This window comes from Bombina bombina, chromosome 4, assembly GCF_027579735.1.
Source record: "Bombina bombina isolate aBomBom1 chromosome 4, aBomBom1.pri, whole genome shotgun sequence".
NCBI lineage: Eukaryota > Metazoa > Chordata > Amphibia > Anura > Bombinatoridae > Bombina > Bombina bombina.
Window position 1 is genome coordinate 1,225,520,063 of NC_069502.1, and position 6,000 is coordinate 1,225,526,062.

The 6,000-nt window shown below is 40.2% G+C and overlaps 1 protein-coding gene across 1 annotated transcript in view; it reads left to right on the plus strand.

Annotated features, from left to right (window-relative positions):
• The window catches only part of XPO5 (exportin 5), a 630,805-nt gene that overhangs the window by 572,863 nt on the left and 51,942 nt on the right, over window positions 1–6,000 (plus strand). The window lies entirely within an intron of this gene.

A 6,000-nucleotide genomic window follows, 5' to 3' on the forward strand; every position in this document is an offset into this window, starting at 1 on the left:
ATCGCATGCGCAGATGAGCAGGTGAGGCTTATGACGTGGATTGACGTCCGCCTAACGGCCAGATTTCCAATTGGGTACTAGAAAAACGTGATCAAGACCAAAAAAAATATGGGTTGAATTAGTGTACCTGAAAAAATAGATTTAGAACGGAGATAAATTAATTTACACTCTAATTTAGAAAAATTGATGAATGAAACTCATATTGATTTTGAACAAAGAATGATGAACTAGATCGACAACAAGGTAAGTTTACCTTCACTTTAATCTTGTTCTTAAAGTTTTGCAACAGGCTCCATCTGAGCCGATGCATTCTGTTAATATTAAATTGTTATCTTGGAAGGTTTGGTTTCTTCTTACTATTTCTTCTGTTCGCAGAGTTCCGAGCTTTCGACTCTGCAGTGATTCCCCTTATCTTTTTTATTATGCAGATAAAGCGGTCCTTCGTACTAAGATGGATCTTTTTCCTAAGGTAGTGTTGGATTGCAGTATAATCAGGAATTTGCTGTTCCTTCTTTTGTCCCTATCCTCCTTCCCAGAAGGATCGTCTTTTGCATAACATAGATGTTGTGCGTGCTCTCAAAATTTCACCTTCAGTAACTAACGATTTTCGGCAATCTTCTGCCTTGTTCATTGTTTTCTCTGGTAAGCGTAAGGTCATAAGGACACTTCTTCTAGTCTTACTCTCTGGTTTAGAAGCGTTATCAAGTTAGTTTATGAGACGGCTGGTCAACAGCCTCCAGAGAGAATTACGGCTCATTCCACTAGGGCAGTTTCCTCTTCCTGGGCTTTCAAAAACGAAGCCTCTGTGGATCAAATTCACAAGGCAACTACATGGTCCTCTTTGCATACCATTTCCAAATTCTACAAATTTGATACTTTCGCTTCGGTTGAGGATTCCTATGGAAGAAAAGTTCTTCAAGCGGTGGTGCCTTCTGTTTTAGGTCCGCCTGTCTTGTTCTCCCTCCCTTTCATTCTGTGTCCTCTAGCTTGGGTATTGGTTCCCACTAGTAATTGAAATTAATTTGTGGACTGAAAGAAAGCAAAACAAAATTTATGCTTACCTGTATTTATTTCCAGACATGGAGGGTCCACAACCCGCTCTTATTTAATTAAAGACGGCAGTTTTCTTGTACAAACTTCAGGCACCTCTATACCTTTGTGTTATCTTCTTTTTCCATTTCCCTTCTGCCGAATGATTGGGGGTTATGGGTAAGGGAAGTGACACTTCTGCTGGGGTGCTCTTTGCCTCCTCCTGCTGGCCAAGAGTTGAATATCCCACTAGTAATTGGGATGAATTTGTGGACTCTCCATGCCTGAAAATAAATAAATTTATCGGGTAAGCATACATTTTTCTTTTACAAAGATATGACGAGTCCACGGATTTCATCCTTACTTGTGGGATATTAACCTCCTGCTAACAGGAAGTTGCAAAGAGCATCACAGCAGAGCTGTATATATAGCCCCTCCCTTCCCCTCCACCCTCAGTCATTCTCTTTGCCTGTGTTATACTAGGAAGACATGGTAAAGTGAGGTGTTAGTTTTAGTTTCTTCAATCAAGAAGTTTTTTATTTTAAATGGTACCGGTGCGTACTATTTTCCTCAGGGGGGATATGGAAGAAGATTTCTGCCCTGAGGTTTGATGTCCCACAAGACTTCTGAAGGTAATCATGAGACATCTTCAGTGTGGAGACCGGTTTCATGCTACAAGCAGCATTAAGGTGTGTGCAGCCTTTTTTTCTGAGGAGACTTGGTGTATCAGAACTGGCTGGCATTATTTCCCTGTATGGGAATGGGGTAAGCAGTAAAACCTATTTTAATAAGAGGGGTGTTACTGGAGTCCCTATTCTATATTCATCATTAGTTGATATTTATCATTAGTTGATATTTGGGCATTATGTGACATGGGAGACAATATAAAAAACAATGTTTTTTTGTTTTTTTATTTTTGGCACTTAAAACTTATTGGTTTTATGCTTGAGGGTTGTATTGTGTGTGTATTTTTACTTTAGTGCAAAACTGCATTCCCATGCAGAGGGTATTTTTATCTATCTTTTGACTACATGGTGATATAAGTACTTCTAAAGCCTTATTTCTGCCTTTGCTTCTGGGTGCAGTAATTTTTGGATTAACCAACGATATTAAGTTAAATTTGGGAATAATTTTACGTTTTTTGTGCATTTTGGAAAAATTGTTCACTTTTTCTTTTCTTAAAGGCACAGTACACATTTTTTCTAATGTTTATTTTATGCTATAAATAAGTGTTTAAACGACTTTTGTGGTATTACTAGTCTGTTCAACATGTCTGACATTGAGGTTTCTCATTGTTCTATGTGTTTAGAAGCTATTGTGCAACCCCCTCTAACATTGTGTAACTTTTGTACTGAAAGGGCTTTACAATGTAAAAAGCATATTTTAAATAAAGTAAGTGTGCCTAGGGATGATTCTCAGTCTGAAGAGAATCAGGATATGCCATCCAATTCTCCCCAAGTGTCACAACCTTTTATGCCCACATAAGCGACGCTAAGTACCTCAACTGCGTCTAATTCCTTTACTCTGCAGGAGATGGCTGCAGTTATGTTAACTACCCTTACAGAGGTATTGTCTAAATTACCAGTGTTGCAGGGTAAACGCAGTAGGTCAAGTATTAATGTAAATACTGAATCCTCTGATGCTTTATTAGCTATTTCCGATGTTCCCTCACAGTGCTCTGAGTTGGGGATCACGGAATTACTGTCTGAGGGTGAAATTTCTGATTCAGGGAATGTTTTGCCTCAGACAGATTCGGATGCTATGTCATTTAAATTTAAGCTTGAACACCTCCGCCTGTTGCTTAGGGAGGTTTTAGCGACTCTGGATGATTGTGATCCTATTGTGATTCCTCAAGAGAAATTGTGTAAAATGGATATAAAATATTTGGAAGTCCCTACTTACACTGATGTTTTTCCGGTTCCTAAGAGAATTTTGGAAATTATTAGTAAGGAATGGGATAGACCAGGTATACCGTTTTCTCCCTCTCCTAATTTTAAGAAAATGTTTCCTATATCAGATACCATTCGGGACTCATGGCAAATGGTCCCTAAGGTAGAGGGAGCTATATCTTCCCTAGCTAAGCGTAGTACTATACCTATTGAGGATAGTTGTGCTTTCAAGGACCCTATGGATAAGAAATTAGAGGGTCTACTAAAGAAATTATTTGTTAATCAGGGATTTCTTTTGCAACCTACGGCTTGCATTGTTCCAGTAACTACTGCAGCAGCTTTTTGGTTTGAGGCTCTAGAAGAGTCTCTTAAAGTTGAGACTCCATTAGATGACATTCTAGATAGAATTAAGGCTCTTAAGCTAGCTAATTCTTTTATTACTGATGCCGCTTTTCAAATTGCTAAATTAGCGTCAAAAAATGCAGGATTTGCTATTTTAGCACGTAGAGCATTGTGGCTCAAATCTTGGTCTGCTGATGGATCATCAAAAAATAAGCTTTTAGCTATTCCCTTTAAAGGTAAGAGCCTTTTTGGGCCTGAATTGAAGGAGATCATTTCTGATATTACAGGAGGTAAAGGCCATGCCCTACCTCAGGGTAGGTCAGTTAAAATGAGGGGTAAACAGAATAATTTTCGTTCCTTTCGGAATTTTAAAGGAGGACCCCCCGCTGCTTCTTCTTCCACAAAGCAGGAAGGGAATTTTTCCCAATCTAAGTCAGTCTGGAGACCCAATCAGAACTGGAATAAGGGTAAACAATCCAAAAAACCCACTGCTGGTCCTAAGACAGCATGAAGGGGTGGCCCCCGATCCGGGACCGGATCTAGTAGGGGGCAGACTCTCTTTCTTTGCTCAGGCTTGGGCAAGAGATGTTCAGGATTCCTGGGCACTAGAAATAGTGACCCACGGTTATCAATTGGAATTCAAGGATTTTCTCCCAAGAGGGAAATTTCATCTTTCAAAATTATCTGCAAACCAGATAAAGAGAGAGGCGTTCTTACGCTGTGTAAAATACCTTTTTACTATGGGAGTAATCTGTCCTGTTCCAAAATTAGGACAGGGGTTTTACTCAAACCTATTTGTGGTCCCCAAAAAAGAGGGAACGTTCAGACCCATCTTGGACCTCAAGTGTCTGAATAAGTTTCTAAGAGTTCCATCATTCAAGATGGAGACAATTCGAACGATTTTGCTAATGGTTCAGGAGGGTCAATATATGACTACTGTGGATTTGAAGGATGCTTACCTTCATATTCCAATCCACAAAGATAATCATCGGTTTCTAAGGTTTGCCTTCTTGGACAAACATTATCAGTTCGTGGCTCTTCCTTTCGGGTTGGCTACAGCACCCAGAATCTTCACAAAGGTTCTAGGATCTCTTTTGGCGGTTCTTAGACCGCAAGGGATAGCGGTGCTGCCTTATCTGGACGATATTCTGATTCAGGCGTCAACATATCATCTGACAAAATCTCACACGGAAACAGTGTCATCTTTTCTGAGAACTCATGGCTGGAAGGTGAACATAGAGAAAAGTTCACTTGTTCCACAGACAAGGGTTCCTTTCTTGGGAACTCTGATAGACTCGGTAGCCATGAAAGTATTTCTGACGGAGGTCAGAAAATCAAAGATTTTGAATACTTGCCGAGCACTTCAGTCCATTACTCTGCCATCAGTGGCTCAGTGTATGGAGGTAATCGGTTTAATGGTAGCGGCAATGGACATCATTCCGTTTGCTCACTTTCATCTCAGACCTCTGCAACTGTGCATGCTCGGTCAGTGGAATGGGGATTATGCGGATTTATCTCCAAAGATAATTCTGGATCAAGAGACCAAAAACTTTCTTCTTTGGTGGTTGTTGCCGGATCATCTGTCCCAGGGGACTTGTTTCCGCAGACCCTCGTGGGTGATAGTGACAACAGATGCCAGCCTTCTGGGCTGGTGTGCAGTTTGGAATTCCCTGAAGACTCAGGGTGTTTGGACTCAAGTGGAGTCTCTACTTCCAATCAATATTTTGGAACTGAGGGCAATATTCAATGCGCTTCAGGCGTGGCCTCAGTTGGCTTCGGCCAAATTCATCAGATTCCAGTCGGACACCATAACGACTGTGGCATATGTCAATCATCAGGGGGGAACAAGGAGTTCCTTAGCGATGATAGAAGTATCCAAGATAATCAGTTGGGCAGAGGCCCACTCTTGTCATCTGTCAGCGATCTACATTAAGGTGCAACAGTTTAAAATTGCACCATCCGTCACCATTTGAATGAAAATGGACTCCATTGTAGAAGACCCCATTTCTAAGAGAGAAACTCAAAAAAGGCAGACCAAAATGCTTGTTGGCAAGCAACAGTCCTTCTGGGAGAATGACCTTTGGACAGACGAAACAAAAACAGAGATTTTTGGCAAATCACAACTGCATGTTAAGAGAAGGAAAAAAGAAGCTTTTCAAAAAAAGAAACCATCCCTACCATGAAACATGGAGGAGGCTCAGTGATGTTTTGGGGTAGCTTTTCTGCCTCTGTCTCTGGGTGTCTACAATCTGCGCAGGGCATGATGAAACCTGGCCTTCTATGAGTCAAGATCTGAATCCCGTCGAACATTTGTGGAAAGAGCTGAAACTCGCAGTTGAGAAAAGGCACCCATCAAACCTGAGAGAATTGGAGCATTTTGGTCAAGAAGAGTGGGCCAAAAACCCAGTTGAAAAGTATAGAAATATTTTTAGAGCTACAGAAATCGCTTGATTGCAGTTATTTCCAAAGCTTGTGCTACAAAATATTTGGTTGCCATTCTTATTTCTGTTACTTTCTAAAATGTGGCTGCGGAATCTGTTGGCGCTCTACAAATGCCTGATAATAATAATAATGATAAAAAAAAAGTAATATGTAAAGAATCGTCGATATAAAATTTAAGTCAATTTTTTGTTAGATTGCACTTTTTTTTTTCAAATCCAAAAAGAATAAACACATTTTTTGGAGGATTTTATTGTCTACTTGTGTGGTGTTTTGCCCCTAGTGAAATCTAGTGTGATGT